This window comes from Callorhinus ursinus, unplaced genomic scaffold (genome assembly GCF_003265705.2).
Source record: "Callorhinus ursinus isolate GAN/ISIS: 27379988/994484 unplaced genomic scaffold, GSC_fseal_2.0 scaffold39, whole genome shotgun sequence".
In the NCBI taxonomy this organism is placed as follows: Eukaryota; Metazoa; Chordata; class Mammalia; order Carnivora; family Otariidae; genus Callorhinus; species Callorhinus ursinus.
Genome location: NW_027397101.1, coordinates 8,423,502 through 8,446,897, shown reverse-complemented (window position 1 = coordinate 8,446,897; position 23,396 = coordinate 8,423,502). Strand labels below are relative to the sequence as shown.

The following is a 23,396-nucleotide window of genomic DNA, read 5'->3' as shown; positions in this document are numbered from 1 at the left end:
GGTCAAAGGCAAAGGAGTGGACAGGGGGCAGGACCAGGGGAAGGAGGAAGTGGGGCAAGCTGGGCTCCTGGAGTATGGCCTCCTCTTTGGTCTCTAAGTGCTGTGTCCTGTGTCCATCTGCCACCACCACCTTCCACCACCCCCAAACCCCCATCCCTCCCCAGCCTCTACCATCCCCACCTCCTCCTCCACCCTGGCATGGTCTGCAACCTCCTGCCATTCTCCTGCTTCCCTCTACCCCTCCCACTAAAGCACATCTGCTGCTTAGGTCTATGTCCAAACTTCCCTCATGAAAAATAAAGATAGCCTTACCCAGAAAACAACAACAACAACAAAAACAAAACAAAACAAAATAAAAAACACCTTATTTTCAACAGAACACTGGGAAATCTTGGTTTTTCTCTTTCTGGTCTATTCAGTGCCAATTTACTTTGCTGTTACTTCCTGCTTCTTGCTTTTCTCATTGTCAGCCATCCATGTATTGGTTGGAAATAAGTCTATAGCATTTACTTACCTAATGTGAAATATAACACATACACTGAAAACTGCACATAACATTATATACCATTTAAATAATTATAATATAGAAACTCTTTAGACACTATCCAATACATATACCAGTTCTCTAAGTACCCAACTGTCCACCTTCCTCCAAGATCACAACCCATCTCTCTCCTCTGGAGATAAATTCCACCCAGATTCTCATAGGAATCACTTTCTTGCTTTACCTATCCCCTTTTAGTATCATTACCTTAATGTGCATACCTAAACAGTGCAATTTGGTTTTAACTGTAATTAAAGATTATGTATGTGGACTTATACCTTATGCATTTTATGTCTTCTTTCTCTCAACATTGTGATATTTATCCATGTTGGATTTAACTATAATTTGTTCCTTTTCATTAACATATAGTTTTCTGTTGTATGAATATAGCATACTTTCTCATGTTCATAGATAAAGGGACTATTTGTTTGAACATTCCTGTCCATGGATCCTGGGGCACAGGTGTTTATGTATCACTGTTAAGATGCAGAGTTTAATTCAGAAGGTCTGTAGTAAGGCCCAGAAATTTACATTTCTAATAAATTGGTGAGAAATGCTGAGGTTTTTGGTCTATAGTCCATTCTTGAATAGCAAGGGTCAGTGTCTAGCTGGAAGTGAAAGTGCTAGATCATAGAGTATCCGTATCTTCAATTTTTTAGAAAATGTCAAACTGTTTATAAAGTTGTTGTATCTATTTACAGTCTTTCTCTGTTGTTGTTGTTCATCATTCTTGCCAACATTGGTTATTGTCAGATTCCTGTTGTTCATCATTCTTGCCAACATTGGTTATTATCAGATTTTTCTTTGTCAAATTCTTAACATTTGCCAATCAGAGGAGTGATTTAAATTTGCATTTTCTGGATATTCATATTCATTCATATTAATATTTATTATCCATTTGGATTTTCTCTTTTTTGGGAAATGTTTGAGATTCCCCCCACCACCACCCATTTTCTTTTACTCACTGAAAAAACTGCTGTCCCTTTGACCACTGTTGGGGAGGAAAAGCTTCCTCTATCCTTTTAAGTCCCATAACTGGGGGTCTGATAATCAAACTGATAAAAGGCTGTTCACAGGAAAAAAAAAGGTTTATTCATATACATATGGCATTAACAAAGGAAGAAGCTAGCTCACTGAACAGTTAGTCAGAGGCTTATACAATTAATTTAGTAGGGGAAAATGGCTTCTATGGGAAGAATAGATTTACTTGGGATAAACAAATGGGTTTTTAGAAGAACAATCTGAGAAGATCTATGCTGCTGGGAGTGATCTTTCCTTCAATTTAATGGCCATGAAACTCTTCTGGGAAAGGGATTTATGGTATCTTTACTCTTGGTTTCTCTACTGGGGGTTGACTCGCACTGAAGGAAATTCTGGCAGCCTCACTTTCCAGAAGTTTCTGCTTTTAGTCAGACAACAGACTCAGAAGGCTTCTTTCTACACCTATTGATTCTCAAATGTCTTCAGCTTAAAATAATCTCCATATTGACCCTGCGGTTCCAAATGGTCCCTACACCATCTTGTAAATTTCCAAGTATTTTTTTTTTCTTCTTGAGGTTTCCTTTTTTCTCTTGTTTTATTTATTTTTTTGGAGAGACAGAAAGAGAGCACACACACACACACAAGCGTGGGGAGGGTCAGAGGGAGAATCTTAAATCAGATACTTAACTGACTGAGCCACCCAGGGCACCCCCTCTTCTTGAGGTTTCCAACTGATAAAGTATCAAGCTATGTAGTTAAATTAGTCACTTGGTTGTTACTGGACCTTTATTTTTTGACCTCTTATAGTATCAGTGCTTTCAAAAGTACTTAATTTTTAAATTATTTTTATTTAAGAGCACTGGGGGTTACACACAACTAATGAATCGTTGAACACTACATCAAAAACTAATGATGTACTATATGCTAACTGAACATAATAATAATTAAGAAATAAATAAATAAATAAATAAAATAAAAAAAAATAAAAAGCACTGTAGCAGTAAAAAAAGAAAGAAAGAAAGAGACTTTCTGGTGTCCAGTTTCAGTTGAATTAAATACTAGGCAGGTAAGCATTCTTATTTTAGCTGACTTGTTAGAGATGCTTTTCTGCAGTCCAAGAGAGAATGAGTACAGTATACTGTGTTAGTTTCTGAGATAAATTTCTTACCTTTTTGAAAAGAGGACTCAGGAAGTTGACTTAACTTGGCGAAATCCAAAGCAAAACATCAGAACTTTTACTTTTCCATTTTCCTATGAATTTCTCTTGATCTAGGGAAAAATAAGATAAAATCAGGGTAATGGATTCCTTTTTTTCCCCCTTATAGCCTTACAGTTTTAGAATTTTTAGAACCCACTTTTTTTTGTCTCTCATTTGTTTCCTTCCTTTTGCCAAATACCCCTCCCTTTTTCCATAGCTGATGGAAGCTCAGACTGAAATATGCTCCACTGTAGCAAATGTATTAAGCTTGGCAGAAAAATTTCAATTTTCCCAATCATATTGAATACATTCTCTCTGCTACAGGTCCTTTTAATAAGAGGCAGAATGTATATATTTTTTTAAGATTTTATTTATTTATTTGAGAGACAGCAGGATGGCACAGAGGGAGAAGCAAGACTCCCTGCTGGGCAGAGAGCCCAGTGTGGGGCTCGATCCCAGGACCTGAGATTATGACCTGAGCCAAAGGCAGACACTCAACTGACTGAGCCACCCAGGCACCCCCAGAATTTTTATTAAAAACTAATGAATAAAACATATCAATAGAAAAATGGGCCAAGGTTTGCACTGAGTTCCTAGAAAAGAGAATATAAATGGCTCTTAAATATAAGATGCTCATTTTCCAAAAGAAATGAAAATTAAAACTATTATGTGGTACAATGACAATCTTATCACATCATCAAAGTAAATAAGTATGTGGGCACCTGGGTGGCTCAGTTGGTTAAGCAACTGCCTTCGGCTCAGCTCATGATCCCAGAGTCCTGGAATCGAGTCCCACATCGAGCTCCCAGCTCAGCAGGGACCCTGCTTCTCCCTCTGACCCTTTCCCCTCTCATGCTGTTTCTCGCTCGCTCTCTAATAAATAAATAAATAAAATCTTTAAAAAAAAGTAAATAAGTATGCTAATATTTTGTTGATGAGACTATGGGGAAATACACATACACTGCTAGTGGAAAATAAATCAGTACAACACTTACAGAAGGCAGTTTGGCATTTATCAAAATTTCAAATGCATATAATTTTTGACACAGAAATGTCTCTTTTAAAAAGATTTTATTTATTTGACAGAGAGAGCACACAAGTAAGCAGGGCAGCAGGCAGAGGGAAAGGGAGAAGCAGGCTCCCCACTGAGCAGAGAGCCCAATGCGGGGCTCAATCCCAGGACCCTGAGATCATGACCTGAGTGGAAGGCCGACTCTTTACCGACTAAGCCACCCAGGTGCCCCCAGAAATGGTCTTCTAGGAATTTAGTCATAAATTTGCACAATTGCAAAACAACTTTTTTCATTACAGCATTGCTCATAATGGACAAAAGACTGGAAAGATCCCAAATGTCCATCAATATGGCACTGGTTAAAAAAAAAAAAAAGCAACATAGTATATCCATACCATGGAATCTGTCCAACTATACAAAAAGCGATGACATTATATACTCTTATGGATCTCAAAAATATTTTTAAATGAAAAAAGCAGGATGCTGAACTTTATACATATTAGGCCACTGTGTAAAAAAAGGAAGGAAAATATGTGTATTTCTATTTCCTTGGTGATGTATAAACTACCAACTAGTTGTCTTTGGGATGGGGTGCACTGGAAATTGAGCATAGGTTGCAAGGATATGACACAGATTTTTCACTATCTACTTTTCTACATTTAATTTTTTAATTATATGACTATAAAAACTTTTACCAAACTTAGGTTAAAATAGATTGGATTTTTAGGGGCAGCTAGCTGGCTGGCTCACTCAGTTGAGTATGTGTCTCTTGATCTCAGGGTTTTAAGTTTGAACCCCAGGTTGGGTGTAGAGATTACTTTAAAAATAAATAAATAAAATCTTTAAAAAAATAGATTTTTAAAAAATCACTAAAACTCTTATACTTAATAGAAGTTTTGAGAACAATTCCTGAGAATTGTTTGCTTAACTATGAAGGAAAAGCAAGGTTTTTTTAAAAGATTTTATTTTTTATTCATTTGAGAGAGCGAGAATGAGAGAGAGAGAGAGAGCACATGAGAGGGGTGAGGGTCAGAGGGAGAAGCAGACTCCCTGCTGAGCAGGGAGCACAACGCAGGACTCCATCCTGGGACTCCAGGATCATGACCTGAGCGGAAGGCAGTCGCTTAACCAACTGAGCCACCCAGGTGCCCCAGCAAGTTTGTTTTTAACTCCTGATGTGATGAAGTGTATTGAATGCTTTATTTCATGGTTTTGGGTTTTTTAAGCAGGTTCCACAGCCAGCATGGAGCCCAAGGTGGGGCTTGAACTCGACCCTGAATTCAAGACCTGAGCTGAGATCAACAGTCAGGACACCAAGGTGCCCCTATTTCATGGCTCAGAGTGAAAAAACATTGGTTTGAATTTCAGACCTATCAACAGCATTTGCACAGGGCTACCAGTATCTGCATCTGTCAGATAACTCACTTATTTGATATTTAAACCTCATGTAATGGAGCCATTCATCCATTCAGTAGAAACACATTCCACAATATGCTAGACTGGTTAATAAAAGTTTTCTAAAAGTTAAACTTCAGTAAAAGACAAACAGGCAGCTATTTATTTTTAAGCATTTCCTTTAAAGTATTACTTTTTCATGACATTTGAAATGATCAAACAGCCTCCTCTTGTATATGCTCAAACAGGAATTTCGGTGTTGCATGTCTGGAGCGGAAACAATTTCACTGTGAAATGGTCTTCTTGTTGCTAATAAAAATATTCTTGTTCTTGGGGGGCCTGCCTGGCTCAGTCCGTAGAGCATGTGGCTCTTGATCTCAGGGTCCTCAGTTTGAGCCCCACCTTTGGTGAAGATTACTAAAAATATGTATACTCTTGTAAGAAATGTTTTGTTTAGTTGGGAATGCCAAGGTATAGTAAAAGGGGGAAATACGTTCTAATAACAGTAAAACTAATAACTAGAAGAAAATATTTTTAAGATTTTTTTTTTAAAGATTTTATTTATTTGACAGAGAGAGAGGGAACACAAGCAGGGGGAGTGGGAGAGGGAGAAGCAGGCTCGATGCGGGGCTCGATCCGAGGACCCTGAGATCATGACCGGAGCCGAAGGCAGGTGCTTCAGGACTGAACCACCCAGGCGCCCCTATTTTTGAGATTTTTGAAGCATCTGTTTCAATAGAGTAGCCAGACAGGGTAAGGAATATGCCAAATCAAATCAAATACCATGAGAGGCTGGGGGATGCTAATACAATAGTAAGGATCTAGAGATGGCAGCGGTGTAAGATTAGTCCTAGCACCATAGAGTGAGGATGGAAATTATGTACAAGCAGCAAGATATTTCCTGAAATAGATAGCTAAAAATCTAAAAAAAACAGGCCAACCTATATTTACATTAGCGGAAAAGAGGTTGGGCTGTGGTTCTCCTACATGTGAGAGTATGCTCGTGGGAGGCACGCTCACTCCCGATAGCCCAAGGGAAAGGGAAGATGACGGCGCCACAGCTTCATCACGCACCAGTAGCACGCGCCGCTCCCTACTCTAGCTCCAGGTCTCGAGAGAACACCGAACGCAGGACCTAATTCCCGGCTACACAGCCGTGCCCGTCACACCCTTCCTTCAACCCTGGGAGAGGGGATGGAGGCAGGGCGACCCCGATAGTCTCAGTAGGTGGGGGCGAAAAACTACCCTTGACCGCCAGTTCCCGGACCACCTTGTCCTCAAGAGCCCAAGGAAGAGCGCGTTTCTGGACTCCGAAGGAAGAGATGGTGGAAAGAGGGTTTAGGACACTCACTGCAAGCGGCAGTCCGCAACCAAAGCGGGTGGGAACTTGGAGGCGGTAAAGGCATACGCCCCCTAGAGGCTGGCAGTCGCCAAAGTTGTACGCGACGCGGCGGTCACGTGACAGCTGAGCAGCCTGTCATATGATCCTCGCCTAAGGTGGAGGGGACCAGTGGGAGATAGTAGTGGCAATTAGCGAGTCACGCGAGCCTCTCATTGGTTTCAAGCCCCTGGTTAGATTCTATTACCTTTAGCGGCACCTAAACTGGCGCCATCCTCTAGCATCTTCTCGCACCCTAAGGATGGGAACGCCCCCTTTCTAAATAGAAGCCAGAGATGTTTTCAGCATAGGGCACTGTGCAAGAAAGCCCGCTCTGACGCACTAAGCCCCGAGGGTATCGACGCGTATCCCACGACGCAATAAGCCTTGCTGCGGTCCTATGGGTACTCGGCCGCGTGGCGACGTCAGAACGCGGCTGCCGCAGGAAGGGGCTTTGAAGGCCGGACTGCGCCCTACGTGATTGCGCCACTTCTTCCTGGCCGGAAGTGACGTATTTTATGCGCGCTTTCCTCGGTTCTGTGGCGCGAGGTTTCTGCGGTCCGCTTCCCGGAATAAAGAAGTCCTGGGCAGGTACTTGTTTGCCCGTGTGCACGGAAATGGAAAACTAAAATCATTTAAAAACAAATTGAAAGAGTAGTACAAAGTCTTGCAACGAAGAAGCCTCCAAGCTACCCTGATTTCCTTGGAAGGTTAAGCCAAACATTACCAGGATAACTTTGCCGTCTTAATCAGATACTTCCAAAATGGGGAAAGGGAAAGAGACACAGGGAACATTTCAAAACGTTTCATGAGCCTTAGCATAACCCTAATAGGAAAACCTGACAAAGACACCAAATTAATGGAAGATTATATGCCAGTTTTGCTCATGAACGTAGATGTAAAAACCCCGAAGCAAAATATTAACTAAATCCAGTATTGTATAGAAAGAAAAATACATTATACGCAAGTTAGATTGTTTTAACATCAGAATTCAAGATATTAAAGGGTTAATGGAGAAAATGTCTTCTCAAAAAATGTAGAAAAAATCATTAAACACTTATTAATGATGAATGCTCAGGAAAACCAGGAACAGAAGAGAAACTAATCTGATAAAAAGTATCTGCAAAATTGAAAGTTTCTCTTCCTTACAATTTTTTGTTGACTGGCCTGGGTCCTTTGACACTACAGAGTTTCCTCCAGTCTGGGTTTTGCTAATTGCGTATATGTGGAGCATTTCAACATGTTCCTCTGTCCTATTTCCTACTAATTGGAAGTTGAGTTATTTCTTTAAACACAGTAATCATAGTTGTTTTGTAAACTGTATCATAATTCTAATGTCTGTTATTTTCTGGTTCTTTCATGCTGCCTGATATTTCTGCTGTATATCGTCCATGGTGACTAGTTTCCTTGTATGTTAGCTTTTTATCCTTGAAAAACTATTTGTGAGAAAAAGTATTTGTGGTTTCTTGAAAAGGGATTTTTGTTTGTTACTGCTAGGTGCCTTGAGGCCTTCTCAGTTAGACTGTTTTCATGGGTTGAGGTTCCTTGAGTCATTGCTAACCCAGGCTACAAATCTAAGCAAGAGCTGTGCAGTGGCCACATCTCAAAGATGAAATGGAAGAGGGGTGCTTTTTTTCCCCTCCTTTTATAGGCAATGTAAAAAACAATCATTCTTAAAGTTCTTGGGTGCTGGTTCACTCCTACCCTTAGGGTATAGCCTATGGAGTCCCAATTTAATATGGGCAGAGTCACCTAATAGCATTTTCACCTTGGGTAGCCCTGGACCTTGGCTGCTCTTTCCATGCTCAGTGAAGCTGCTAAAATCAGTACTAGATGTTCCCTGTCTAGAAAATGTCCTCAAGGCAAGAGTAGCTCATTTGCTTTTCTGGGCTTCCACCTTCTCTTAGCTTTTGGCATAATAGTTCTTTAATATCTTCTCAGCAATTTTGTGCCTTGGAGGAATTTTTATATATGTTTATAGTTCATTTAGCATCTTTAGTCATTATCTATAGATATATTGATCTTAATAACCTAGCCCATCATAACTGGAAATAGAAATTTGAGATTTAATTCATTTTCTTCATTCTCTTAATTTTTATATCTCAAAACACCTTGCTTCTGAATGTTACATTCTTGCATCACACTTTTTTCTTACCTGTATGGTTTGTAGGCCATTGCACCATTTTCCTCTAGCATTAAATTTTGATGGAGAGATTGCTAACAGCCCAATTTCCCCTATCCTTTATAGTTGACGTGCTCTTTTTGTATAGATAAACCACCTTTTCCAGGTCAAACTTGAAGAAAATTTACTATAGTGAGTCTCCCTCAGAGAAGAAGTAGGCAAAGAACAACCTCCAACCACAAGAGAGAATTCAGCAAGTCAGCTACATTTCTTTTGTTCTAGTTTTATATATTCAGTGGTCACATCCACAGATACATGACAAAAGATGCCAATGTGGATAATTATGGACATTCACTATTTATTGAGTGCCTAGTATGTGCTATTAACTGTGCTAGATGCTTGATTTATAGCTTTGAACATAATAAGATACAAATCCTTGATTTCATTGACCTCACAGTCAACCCAAAGAGCTAGATATTCAATAACCAAACAACTATTATTTAATTAGGGTTGTGATAAGTACAGGACAAAGTACAGGGTGTTATGAAAGTATAGAACAGAAAGACCTAACCTAGTTTGCAAGATTTGGGTAGATGTCAATGAATAAGTCACAAATTAGAGACCTGAAGTATAAGGAGGAATCGGTCAGGTGGAAAGTTGTGGAATGAGCCTTGTGGGCAGAGGGAACATGATGTGCAAAGGTCCTGAGGCTGAACAAAGCTCAGTGACTTCCAGGAGCAAAAAAAATCAGTGCTACCACAGCATTATGAACAAAGAGGAGGGTTGTCAAGACGAATCTGGCGAGGGGCGCCTGGGTGGCTCAGTCGTTGAGCGTCTGCCTTCGGCTCAGGTCATGATCCCGGGGTCCTGGGGTCGAGCCCTGCATCGGGCTCCCTGCTCCGCAGGAGGCCTGCTTCTCCCTCTCCCACTCCCCCTGCTTGTGTTCCTGCTCTTGCTGTCTCTCTCTCGCTGTCAAATAAATAAATAAAAAAATCTTAAAAAAAAAAAAAAGATGAATCTGGAGAGACAAAGGCCAGGTTATACAGGCTTTGTGGGCAACATTAAAGAATTGTGACTTCATCCTGATAGTAGGGAACATTATTAGAAGTTTTTTAAGGTAGAGATTTGATCATATTTTTGTTTTTATAATACGGTATCATTCGAGCTGCAAATGGAGGATAGGCATGGGCACAAGTAGAAATGAAGATTTCAGTTTGGAGATAATTTTAGATGTCTTACAAAACATGAAGTCATTTTGAACTACAGTTGTGATAGTAAAGATCTAGAGAAGTATATATTCACAAAACATTCAGAAAGTAGGATCCTTGGGGTGTAGGGATAGGTAAGATGTGATGAGGTAGTTGAGAGTGTTACCAAGCTTTTTTGAAGAATTCTGAGATTCCTCTCACTTCCACCAAGAAAAAAAAGCTCTGTATTGTCCTGGAATAAGGCAGTACTTTTAGGAAATGGTAAACATTGAAAGTTTGATCAATATGAAACTTAACAGGCAAATAGGAGAGGGAGAAGGAGGGAAATCCCTATAAAAGGAGCTGTGTAAAAGTTGTACAGCTTATGGGGCTCCTAGGGAAATTAGAAGAGTTTCAGTTGAGGACATACTTCCTGGACTCAGCACCTAGCTGTGCTTTCACATGCCTTCCCTTGCCATTCATGGGCCCCAGGTGTCATCCTGGTTTCTGCAATCTAGCCTCCCATGATCTGGCCCTCACCACTGTCACCAGCATCCCTTCTGTGACCTAGACATTCTCCTCCCTTTGGATTGAGCTCTATCTAATTCCAGCCTCTGAGGCTAAAGCGCCATACCTTCTCTACCCTGATTGGACAAGACTGTTTCCTGGTTAATAACTACAAGTTACTGAGCATCTACTCCATGCCATCCACTTTACTCAGCATGGAAGGTACATTTCACTTAATCTTAACAACTTTGAGAGAGAAGCATTATCACCTTTTCCATCTTCAAGATGAAGATGTGGAAACAGGGTCAAGGACTTTAAGTGCATAGCCCAAGATCACAATTCCTGTACTTAGCAGATCTGGTTTTCCGACACTGGTCCACCCCATTCCAGAACCCTGACTTCACAGGCTGCTGTCTCTAGTTAATCTTTCCTTCAGATTCTTACCTCTGCCTATGTTTGCAAACTCATTTAGAAATATTACTTGATTTTCTAACAGTTTCCTTTGTGTAAGCATTTAGTTTGTCCTTCTTAACTGGAGACTGCACCTGATTCCTTCTAATTTTGTTATAATAGCACACAGGAAGGGCCATAGCCCTGCCTCTGAGAAAGCGATTTCTATCAATTTAACTTCATTTGGAACATTGAAGACAAAAGGGTTAATTCTCAGGTAACTTTGGTGTTTAATCTAATTGATCATTTATTTTCCTACTAACTCTGTACCCTGTGCTTTCTTCAAGACTGTTGAGTAAAGCTACTTTCCATTTTTACTGCTTATCTCTCTCTAAATGTTAACACAGAGATACATGTTAGGTTTAGGTGTATAGTTGTTTACCCCCCACATTATCTTACAGTAGTAAAAATCTGAACCAAACTATTGAGTCTGGTTAAATAAAATATGATTAACCATAAAATGGAACTCAATGCAGCCATTAAAAAATCATAGAATAATAATTCTGTCATGGGAAATTGTTACCAATCCATCTCAAGTTTTCTTTTTAAAAAGACAACCAGGGCACCTGGCTGGGTCAGCCAGAAGAGCATGTGCCTCTTGGTCGTGGGGTCGTGAGTTCGAGCCCCACATTGGGTGTAGAGTTTACTAAAAATAAATAAATAAACTTAAAAAGGGGGGGCAGCCAGGGGCGCCTGGGTGGCTCAGTCATTAAGTGTCTGCCTTCGGCTCAGGTCCTGATCTCAGGATCCTAGGATCGAGTCCCCGCATCGCATCGGGCTCCCTGCTCAGTGGGAAGCCTTCTTTTCCCTCTCCCACTCCCCCTGCTTGTGTTCCCTCTCTCGCTGTCTCTCTCTCTTTCTGTCAAATAAATACATAAAATCTTTAAAAAAAATTAAATTAAAAAAGGCAACCAAACTGAGTGGTTAGCGTGTTACTACTTTTAAAAATTATACAGGGGCACCTGGCTTGTCTCAGTCAGTAGAACTTGCAACTCTTGATCTCGGGATTGTGAGTTCCAGCCCCACATTAGGTGTGGAGATTACTTAAAAAATAAAAATCTTTAAAAATTATACAAATGCACACGCACACATTTGCAAATATAGATTTAGAACTTTACATACACATCAGAATATTAAGAGAATTTTAGAGATTGGTGTTGCTTTTTAATTTTGTTTCCTCTTTTTTTTAAGATTTTATTTATTTATTCGACAGAGAGAGAGAGAACAAGCAGGGGGAGTGGGAGAGGGAGAAGCAGGCTCCCAGCTGAGCAGAGAGCCTGATAAGGGGCTCGATTCCAGGACCCCAGGATTATGACCTGAGCCGAAGGCAGACGCTTAATGACGGAGCCACCCAGGTGCCCCTGTTTCCTCTTCTTTTTAAAAAACTTCAGCGTTGAGCACAAGCTTATTTTTTATTATTTTTAAACATTGGTAAGTTTTACTTCATCAAGAACTTTTGCTTATCAAAAGGCACAATTAAGAAAATGCATAGGTAGACCACATAATGGGAGAAAATATTTGCAAAATATATTTCAGACAAAGGACAGGTATCCAGAAGACATAAGAACTCAGAATATATGAAAATATTCTGTAAGTCAATAATAAAAGGATAAACAGTCCAATTTAAAAACTGGCAAAAAGATATGAGCAGACAAAATAAGATCTACAAATGGTCTTAATATGCACATAAAAAAGATTATCAGTCATCCAGGAAATGAGAATTAAACTATAATGAGATTCCACTGTATAACCACCAGAATGGTTGAAATGAATAGGCAGACAAACCCAATGCTGGAAGGATATGGAACAACCAGAACTCTTATATTTTGGTTGGGAGTGCAAAATATTACTGTTACTCTGGGGAAAGTGTGACAGATGTTCTCATAGAAGTCTTTTTGTGGTTATACTTTTTTATTTCTCTTGGGTAGATACTTAGGGGTAGAACTGCAGGGTGTATAATAAGCATTTCTACTCCTAGATATTTACTCAAAAGAAAGAATGATTATATCCACAAAAAATGTTACACAAGAATGTTCTTGGATAGCAGCTTTATTCATAATAGCCAAACCACAGGAACAGGCCAGGTGTTCATCAACAGAAAAATGAATAAACTAACTGAACTATAAACTCCCATACAGTTATACAGTGGTATTCAGCAATAAAAAGAAACAAACTACTGGATGAATTTCAAAAACATTATGCTGAGCGAGAGCTTGACACAACAGAATTCTCAGTTAATGCATTATAAAGTTCAATGGTGAAAAAAAATGAGAACACTGGTTGCCTCTGTGGGAGTAGGGGAAGGTATTGATTAGAAAAGATCATGAGAACTTTCTCTGATCATAATAATGTTTTGTACCTTGATAGGGGTTGGGTCACACAGGTGTGTGCATTAGTCAGAACTCACTGGATGTTACACTTAAGATTTGTGCATTTTTTTAAAAAGATTTTATTTATTTATTTGACAGAGAGAGAGAGGCAGCGAGAGAGGGAACACAAGCAGGGGGAGTGGGAGAAGGAGAAGCAGGCTCCCTGCTGAGCAGACAGCCCGATGGAGGGCTCGATCCCAGGACCCTGAGATCATGACCTGAGCCGAAGGCAGATGCTTAACAACTGAGCCACCCAGGCGCCCCCAGTACAATTTATTTTAAGGACATTAATATGCCAAGGGTTTTGTGTTTCTTTAGTTGTTAAACAAGGTCACCACTAGTAGAAATCTATAAGGATATTAACCAAAGTTTGTGAGTTGTTTTTGGGATTTCCAAACATTTAACAAGCATTGGAATAGAGATGAAAAAGCATAGAGCTTGGGGCTCCCGGGTGGCTCAGTCGTTAAGCGTCTGCCTTCGGCTGAGGTCATGATCCCAGGGTCCTGGGATCGAGCCCCATGTCGTGCTCCCTGCTCAGCAGGAAGCCTGCTTCTCCCTCTCCCACTCCCCCCGCTTGTGCTCCCTCTCTCGCTGTGTCTCTCTCTGTCAAATAAATAAATAAAATCTTTAAAAAAGAGAAAAGAAAAAGCATAGAGCTTGACATTGATAGACATGGGTACAAATCCTAATTCTTTCAACTAGATTCAAAAAAGCAAGCAAGTTAAACTGTCTTGGCTTCTATTTTCTTATTTTTAAAATGGGGATAGTAATATTAACTCAGGGGGGTCTGGGGATACCTGAATTAGAGTATGTCTGTGTAAAGAGACTGTTACATGAAAGGGGCTCAGATAAACACCTGTGTTCTCACTCCATTTACCAACAGAAGCCACATGTACCTGTAGGAAGGGTTCACAGGATAACCCAAATTTCATTTCTTTGACTTTGGTTGCGATGTATCAGTTCACTATGGGGCCATTTCTGTTAGAATTCTAGGGAAATTTCCAGTTTCTCAGTTACCACCTCATTACTGTCAAAAGTTGTACTTTTGGTAGTCAAAATTTCCCCAAATCTGGGATCCAATAACAAAACAGTATTAGGGTCCTTACTTAGAGGAAGGAAGTAGTCTCTTGAGAGATTTATAGTTTTTTGAAGTGAACACTAGATGGTAGCATTCAGGTAGAATTTTCTGTATCAGACCCAATGGGCTTCTCCCCCCGCCACACCCATACTCTCTCACTCCTCAACGAAACAAAAGCCCAGTGATCTTACTGCTTATTTCAATTTGAACAGTAACTGAGGGATAGTATTTGACAGTATTTCCCAGGGACTAAACTAAAAGAAGTACACTTGGGAGGGGAGGGGAATAATAAAAGTTTATATACTATTTACTTGTGCCGGGCACTATTCTGGTCACTTTTACATATGAGAAAATAAAAGGTAAATAAACTTAGAAATTTCTTTTTTTATAAAAATGATTTTATTTATTAGGTGCCCTAAACTTAGAAATTTCTTAGAAGTTAAATTTCTTTAAAAAGGTAGGGATGCGGGGCACCTGGGTGGCTCAGTCGTTAAGCGTCTGCCTTTGGCTCAGGTCATGATCCCAGAGTCCTGGGATCGAGCCCCACATCGGGCTCCCTGCTCCGCAGGAAGCCTGCTTCTCTCTCTCCCACTCCCCCTGCTTGTGTTCCCTCTCTCTCTGTCAAATAAATAAATAAAATATTAAAAAAAAAAAAAAAGGTAGGGATGCCTGGCTGGCTCAATTGGTGGAGCATGCGACTTTTGATCTTGGAATTGTGAGTTTGAGAGTTTGAGCCCCACATTGGGGGTAGAGTTTACTTTGAAAAAAAAAAATCAAAATAGGGACACCTGGGTGACTCAGTTAAGCATCTGCCTTTGGCTCAGGTCATGATCTTGGGGTCCTGGGATGGAGTGCTACATCAGGCTCCTTGCTCAGCAGGGTTCCTGCTTCTCCTTCTGCTTGCCACTCCCCCTGCTTGTGCTCTCTCTCTCTCCGACAAATAAATAAAATCTTGAAAAAGAAAATCATAACAAATTAAAAAAACCCACAAAGTTATTTCATTTTTGTCATAGATTTTTTTTCCAAATTTTTCCTTCTTTACCTTCCTTTATTATTCATGCTTTCAACAAAACAAGTATTTTTAGAGCACGTACTATGTTTGAGATACTAAATGTGTCACTTTGGGCCCGTGGATGGGAAGGTAAGATAATTCATGTAAGGTTAAGCCTCTAACTAACTCTCTGTAAACTGAAGAGGAAAGAGGACATGTAAGTTAATAATAGGACAAGGTGAAGTGTGCAATGTGTGCATTTTGTTCTCACAAAAGTTTTATTGAATGGTAAAGGAAGTATGAATTATAATGGGGTAAGCAGAACAATAGAGAAAGGGAATTACCATGTATTGAAAGTTTACTATATGCCAGGACCCTCACAGGCACTTTACATACACCATTTCATATTTTCATTATTGAAAATTTATTTTCATTTATTTGATTGTTAATATTCCCATTTTCAGGCGAGGAAATTGAACCTTAAGAAGGGTAAGTAACCTGCCCACAGGTACAAAGATAGGAAGGGGTAGAATAAGGCATCATGTATGAGTAACAGTTGCTGCTCTTTGTTGCAACTTAAAAAGAGAATACAGATATATTTTCAGGATATAAAGCAATAGAGGTGCATTACAGAATGGTAGTTTTGATAGGACAGATGGAGGTGGAAGAGTGATGTGAGCACAGCATGGACAAAGACACAGAGACCAGACAAATGTATATAGTTTGATAGGAATGTGTGTGTGTAGAAAGTGCCCTCATTAAAGTGGAAAAGAAGAGAGAGTTTAAAAATCTGCTCAGAGGTAGAAAATACCAGTGAAGCAGATCACTGGGGATGGGTCTCCATCTTGACCCTGTAGTTCAGTCCCTGTTTGTTTTCTCTTCTGCCTTCCACATTCCGATCTTATCCACAGACCTCAGACAGGTGAAGGACATCAAGTTCTGATCTCCCACATATGAATAGTTTTGACTTTTTCCCTTCAACACACACTTTTGACCCACTATATGCTAAGCAGTGGGCTGTAAGGTGAATGTGCATATGCCAATTATATTATGTCCTGCCTTGATCCTTTCTCCAAATCCCTGTTAAATTGGCCATTACTAGAGGATAGTAGGGTACATGTGGGCCAGTCCCTTTATATTTTCTTACACATGCAGAGTAGTTAAAGCACAGATTTTAGAGTCAGACCAACATATGATGAAATGAGGTAAGAGAAAAGTGAAAATCCCAGCAGTAGAACCCATATTCTAAAGAAGCTAGTGCTCAGGTTGACAGCAACTCTATGCTGGTGGCTTTCTCAGTCTCTATGTGCTTTTGCATGTAGTTCCTTAAGTAGCACAGCCTTTGGCTGCTGAAGCCCCTGAAAACACATGGTCTCTACCCCTGTGTCTGGGAAGTCTTCAGCCTTCGACTGCTACCTGATGCCTCCTGACCTTGAGTTTCTCTGACCCTCAGTTGGCTTTCATACTGGGTTGATTAACCTAGAGGAGATAGGAAGAGTTGATGGTTAAAAGGAAGACTGTATGCCCCAAATAAGGGATTCATAAAGTAATTGGCAATGAAAATGTTAGAGGAGCAGGACCCCTCAGGGAGTGAATGAAATCAGGATGCACTGAACTGGAAATTTTAATTAAAAAGGGAAGATATGGTCTATATATAGTGTGCAGGTTTCTTGTTGTCCTTGTCCTCAGGTCAGAGGCTAACATTCATGGTATTTCTGTAGAGAGAAGACTTGGGGGAGGAGAGTCACCTTTGGGGTCATGAGTGAGTTCCTCTTTTTTTTTTTTAAGTTTATTCATTTAATTAAGTAATCTCTACATCCAACATGGGGTTTGAACTCACAACTCTGAGATTAAGAGTCACATGCTTTTCGACTGAGCCCCTCAGGCACCGCATGAGTGAGTTCCTTTTAGGACCTGCTTATTGCTCCTCAGAGCTAAGGGAGAGAATCCAGGCCAGGCCCAGTACTCCTCCAACCCTACATCTGCCCTTCTGACCCATTGCCTAGATTGGAAGAGAATGCTAACCCTGGTGTAAGGCCAGAGATGATGGAACCCCAAGGATTCCCAACTGGATTTTTTTTTCTTTTTTTTAAGATTTTATTTATTTATTCATGAGAGACAGACAGAGAGAGAGAGAGAGAGAGAAGCAGAGGGAGAAGCAGGCTCCCCACCGAGCAGGGAGCCTGATGCAGGACTCCATCCCAGGACCCTGGGATCATGACCTGAGCCGAAGGCAGACGCTTAATGACTGAGCCACCCAGGCAACCCCCAACTGGATGTTGATGAGCCAGAATGCCACAGTTTCATGGGCCATTCTGATTGTGTGTAGGGACTTGTGGTTAATAAGAAATGTATTTGGTCTTTGTCCCTGGTTCCTGGCACAAAGCTCCTAAAACCCTTGGAATTTCCTAAGTGAGAGTAGGTGTTTTGTTGTTGTTGCTGTCTTCCTAAGTGAGAGTAGTTTTTAAAACTCTTTTAAAAGTTATTCAAGGCTGAACTGCACACATAGCTTTGGCAATGACTGACCTCATTCTGGCCCCAAATCCCTCCCCCATCATCCCCTGCTGCAGGCCTTCACCTACTTTGGAATCAGAGAGTAATCCACTAATCTGGTCTCTAAACAGGGAAATACTTAGGAGCTTAGTTTTCCTATTTAGCCTAGGGTGAGGGTGGGTGGTGATCTACTTGTATCTTATTCCCTGGTTCCAATAAGTGGGATTCTGCCTGGATTTTTAGTAATGGGCACTCTGTATTATTCAATGACCCTGCCACAGAAATTATCTTAAATTCTAAGTGGATTTTCTGATTACACAGTGTCTCTAAGGCCTCATGGATTCCTTACTGTTTTACTGGAGTTTTATCTCATCAAATTCAAGGGGCTAGACCTTGCTTTGGAGTTATGCTTGCTAGAACCTCTGCCTACTAGGGCTTTAAAAAAAAAACAACCAACCCAGAAAACAGTTGCCTGAGGCCAAGTTCTGGCTGCTGATGGTAAAAGACTCTCTCCCCACTCCACCCCAGCAGTGGCTGTTGCTAACAGCTGAAGCCCCAGATTCCAACCTCCTGAAAGATCCCTACTCCCACTCTTATGCCACCCCCTCAACTATGACCTAGCCCCATGACCTTTCGTTCATGTTCCAGACTCTCCAAGCCCCGCCTGGGGGCCCCCACCACTACCAGCCAGTCTCTGCCTGACAAAGTTAGGAGTTTTCATCTTGTTTGTTTTCCTCTCCACTATATTCAGCCTTCTTCCGCTCCACTTTTTAAATGAGAACTGTGTTTGTCTAGGCTCCAGCTTCTCCAAATATGTGGATGAGCTATTCATCTTCTGATGCAGTATTTCTGTTTGGTGCACTTCCTTTCCAAAAGGGGTGGAGGTTCTATCTGCTATTCCAGAGGTCATTTATGTGTAGATGATGGGATTTGAAGAAAAACCACTCTTGGTTTGTTTGCTCTTTTCACAAGCTGGCCACCGAGTGAACTTTGGAATTGACTCTATGATACCTGTTGGTGTAAAACTCTGACCAAAGAGTGCTGGGTTACACCACCTTGGCCAACGCCAGCCAGGAAACCCCATGTGAATGTGTCACCTAGTGCCACAAGGGTCAGGGTCTGCCTGCTTTGAAAACTTTCTCGGTCGTTGTTCCCTTAAACCACCGTGGGATTTTCCTCCCTTCTTTCATCACCAGACATCTAAAGACTGAAATGAGCTGTATACCTTCCCTCATCACTCTCAATTCCAGCTCTGCAGGGCCAGGCTCTAGACCTTGGGCAGTTGCTCTCTCAAAGGCCACGGGGGTCTCCTCAGTGCAAACTTCATTGAATCTTTTCTTGTTTCCCTTTCCCCTGACTTGTCTGAGGAATATGGGTACAATATCCCTACCCACCCAATCCTGACATTTCTCCTTTCTGGTCTCCAGGACTTTAGGCCATCCTGTGTCTCCTTTTTATTTCTCAAGACTTTTCCTTGCTTCCTTCAGAGGCTTTTCTCTCTCTCCTCAAATATGGATGATCCCCAAGGTTTGATCTTATCTGTTTGCTCACACCCCTTCCCAGAGACCTTGCTTGGACACGATATACTAACTCCCCACCTCTCCACTGGAAATAGATGACTCTTAGGCCCAGATCCCTAGACCTGACCTCTGACCTTAACCCCATATTATCACTGGCCTATTCTGTGCCTTCCCTTGAGTACCCTTCCCCCCTACTTCAAAGTCACATTTTTGGAAGCAAAGTCAACTTCCTACACCCTAAACTTACTCTCCTACTGGATAGCCCTAATTCCATTATGTGTATGTGTGCCAATACCCTTCCATTTTCTAGACTCAGAATTTGGGAGTGACCTTTGAGTATTCCTTTTCTCTTGTCTTTTACCTATATTATAGTAAGGGTGTTCATTTTATCTTATAACATCAAGTACTACTTTTGTTTTTAAAAAAATTTAAAAATATTTTCAGGAGTGTATTTCCCCACCATGATTACCCTTCACTAATAGTAGGCTTAATTATATACATTTAATTTATTACTGGGTCAATGTCTCCTTTTTAAATGATTGAATTATTAACATTTAAATATAACCATATATATTTCTTATTCTGACTGGGAAGGTGTCCACCTCTCTTCTCCTTGGCTTGCTACAAATACAGAGGCTATTTTCCAGCATGTAGTAGTGGCTGTGAGACTAGGTCTGACCAATGAGTTACAAGAAGTCCACTGATCCATCTATGAGGTAAGGCTTTAAATATATGATGACTTGATTTCTTAATCCCCAATTCCTATATTTTCTTATTAAAGGAACAGAATAATTTCCTCCCAGGAGGTCTACAGTTTAACCATGTTTTCAGAGTGATCTACACCCTGGTTTCTCTGAGGTCAGAGAGACAACATTATAGCCTATACATCTCTGTGGATTTCTAGGGAGGAAGTGACCACGCATGGTCTCAGAAGCACAGAAAGCAGATGAGGGGTTACTAAGGTATTGGGGTAGGAGTAAGGAGAAATAACTGCTTAATGGGTATGGATTTTCCTTTTGGAGTGATGAAAAGGTTTTGAAATTGGATGGTAGTAGCGTTTGTACACATAGTGAATTTACTAAATGCCACTGATTATTCACTTTTAAATGGTTAATTTTATGTTATATGAACTTCACCTCAATTAAAAAAAAGTCCCACCAGCAGAAACATTATCCTGCCCCACTTGCTCTTCCTAGGAAGAGGGATGGAGAATGGTATGGTAGCAGGGGCATGTATATACAGGAATCACAAACTGATGAAGACCAAGAATTCTCCACCCTCTTTCCTCCTCCTCTTCCATGTTTTACTGAGGAGTATTGATTGTGAAATGGACTGGACGCACGTCAGACCCTAGAGAAAAGGAAAGAAGTCTGTAGTAACTTAAGAAAAGCATGTCATAAAAATATCTTGGTTATTATGAAGGCAGACAAAATACATATGAATAAGTTACTAGATACAAACAATAATTCATTGGTATATAGCTTTTTTTTTAGATTTTATTTATTTGTCAGAGAGAGAGAGAGAACACAAGCAGGGGGAGCTGCAGGCAGAGGGAGAAGCAGGCTCCCCGCTGAGCAAGGAGCCCAATGTGGGACTCGATCCCAGGACCCCAGAATCATGACCTAAGCTGAAGGCAGCCGCTCAATGACCGAGCCACCCAGGGGTCCTGTTATATAGCTTTTAAAAAAATTGTTGAAGTACAATTGACATACAATGTTACATTAGTTTCAGGTGTACAACATAGTGATTGGAAAACTCTATGTTCTGCTATGCTCACCACAAGTATAGCTACCATCTACCACCATACAACACAATTAAATACCATTGATTATATTCCCTATGCTATACCTTTTATCCCTGTGACTTATTCTAGCTTTAAAATTATTATTATTAAAAATAAAGTTCCCAAATAATGTCCTAGCTTGTATAATTCTGAGAAAAGGGGATTCAGCAATTCACCCAGAAAAATCACGGCTGTGATTGCCTTCTTTGTTTTGTTTTGTATTGTTTTTTAAATTTTTTATTGTTATGTTAATCACCATATATTACATCATTTGTTTTGGTGTAGTGTTCCATGATTCATTGTTTGTTCATAACACCCAGTGCTCCATGCAGAATATGCCCTCTTTAATACCCATCACCAGGTTAACCCATCCCCCTACCCTCCTCCCCTCTAGAACCCTCAGTTTGTTTTTCAGAGTCCATCATCTCTCCTGGTTCGTCTCCCCCTCTGACTTACTCCCCTTCATTCTTCCTCGCCTGCTATCTTCTTCTTTTTCTTTTTTCTTAAAATATGTTGCGTTATTTGTTTCAGAAGTACAGATCGGTGATTCAACAGTCTTGCACAATTCACAGCGCTCACCGTAGCACATACCCTCCCCAATGTCTATCACCCAGCCACCCCATCCCTCCCACCACCGACCACTCCAGCAACACTCAGTTTGTTCCTGAGCTTAAGAATTCCTCATACCAGTGAGGTCATATGATACATGTCTTTCTCTGATTGACTTATTTCACTCAGCATAACACCCTCCAGTTCCATCCACGTCGTTGCAAATGGCAAGATCTCATTCCTTTTGATGGCTGCATAATATTCCATTGTGTATATATACCACTCTTCTTTATCCATTCCTCTGTCTATGGACATCTTGGCTCTTTCCACAGTTTGGCTATTGTGGACATTGCTGCTATAAACATTGGGGTGCACGTACCCCTTCGGGTCCCTACATTTGTATCTTTGGGGTAAATACCCAGTAGTGCAATTGCTGGATCGAATGGTAGCTCTAATTTCAACTGTTTGAGGAACCTCCATACTGTTTTCCAGAGTGGTTGCACCAGCTTGCATTCCCACCACAGTGTAGGAGGGTTCCCCTTTCTCCACATCCCCGCCAACATCTGTCGTTCCCTGACTTGTTAATTTTACCCATTCTGATGGGTTTGAGGTGGTATTTCATTGAGGTTTTGATTTGGATTTCCCTGATGCCGAGCGATGTTGAGCACTTTTTCATGTGCCTGTTGGCCATTTGAATGTCTTCTTTGGAAAAATGTCTGTTCATGTTTTCTGCCCATTTCTTGATTGGATTATTTGTTCTTTGGGTGTTGAGTTTGATAAGTTCTTTATACATTTTGGATACTAGCCCTTTATCTGACATGTCATTTGCAAATATTTTCTCCCATTCTGTCGCTTGTCTTTTGGTTTTGTGGACTGTTTCTTTTGCTGTGCAAAAGCTTTTTATCTTGATGAAATCCCAATAGTTCAGTTTTGCCCTGGCTTCCCGTGCCTTTGGTGATGTTTCTAGGAAGAAGTTATTGCGGCTGAGGTCTAAGAGGTTGCTACCTGTGTTCTCCTTTAGGATTTTGATGGACTCCTGTGGCACGTTTAGGTCTTTCAACCATTTGGAGTCTATTTTTGTGTGTGGTATAAGGAAATGGTCCAGTTTCATTCTTCTTCATGTGGCTGTCCAATTTCCCCAACACCATTTGTTGAAGAGACTGTCTTTTTTCCATTGCACATTCTTTCCTGCTTTGTCAAAGATAAGTTGACCATAGAGTTCAGGGTCCATTTCTGGGCTTTCGATTCTGTTCCATTGATCTATGTGTCTGTTTTTGTGGCAGTACCATACTGTCTTGATGATGACAGCTTTGTAATACAGCTGGAAGTCCGGAAATGTGATGCCGCCAGCTTTGCTTTTCTTTTTCAACATTCCTCTGGCTATTCTGGGTCTCTTCTGGTTCCATACAAATTTTAGGATTATTTGTTCCATTTCTTTGAAAAAAAATGGATGGTATTTTGATGGGGATTGCATTGAATGTGTAGATTGCTCTAGGTAGCATTGACATCTTCACAATGTTGGTTCTCCCAATCCATGAGCATGGAACGTTTTTCCATTTCTTTGTGTCTTCCTCAATTTCTTTCCTGAGTATTTTATAGTTTTCGGAGTACAGATCCTTTGCCTCTTTGGTTAAATTTATTCCTAGGTATCTTATGGTTTTGGGTGCAGTTGTGAATGGGATCGACTCCTTGATTTGTCTCTCTTCTGTCTTGTTGTTGGTGTATAGGAATGCCACTGATTTCTGTGCATTGATTTTATAGCCTGCTACTTGACTGAATTCCTGTATGAGTTCTAGCAGTTTTGGGGTGGAGTCTTTTGGGTTTTCCACATACAGTATC

General features: G+C 40.6%; 1 protein-coding gene and 1 long non-coding RNA gene across 2 annotated transcripts in view; one reads left to right on the top strand and one right to left on the bottom strand.

Moving 5' to 3' along the window:
• The window catches only part of KDM4C (lysine demethylase 4C), a 586,257-nt gene extending 579,342 nt beyond the window's left edge, over positions 1 to 6,915 (bottom strand). The window contains exons 1-2 of the mRNA XM_073880748.1: positions 6,717 to 6,915; positions 2,694 to 2,794 (exon numbers count right to left, since the gene is read on the bottom strand). The gene's annotated coding sequence lies outside the window, so the exon portion shown is untranslated. The remainder of the gene's footprint in view (positions 1 to 2,693; positions 2,795 to 6,716) is intronic.
• Positions 6,916 to 7,038: 123 nt separating this feature from the next.
• Positions 7,039 to 23,396, top strand: part of LOC141370600 (uncharacterized) — a 26,856-nt gene continuing 10,498 nt past the window's right edge. The window contains exon 1 of the long non-coding RNA XR_012374774.1: positions 7,039 to 7,099. This is a non-coding gene — a long non-coding RNA (uncharacterized lncRNA). The remainder of the gene's footprint in view (positions 7,100 to 23,396) is intronic.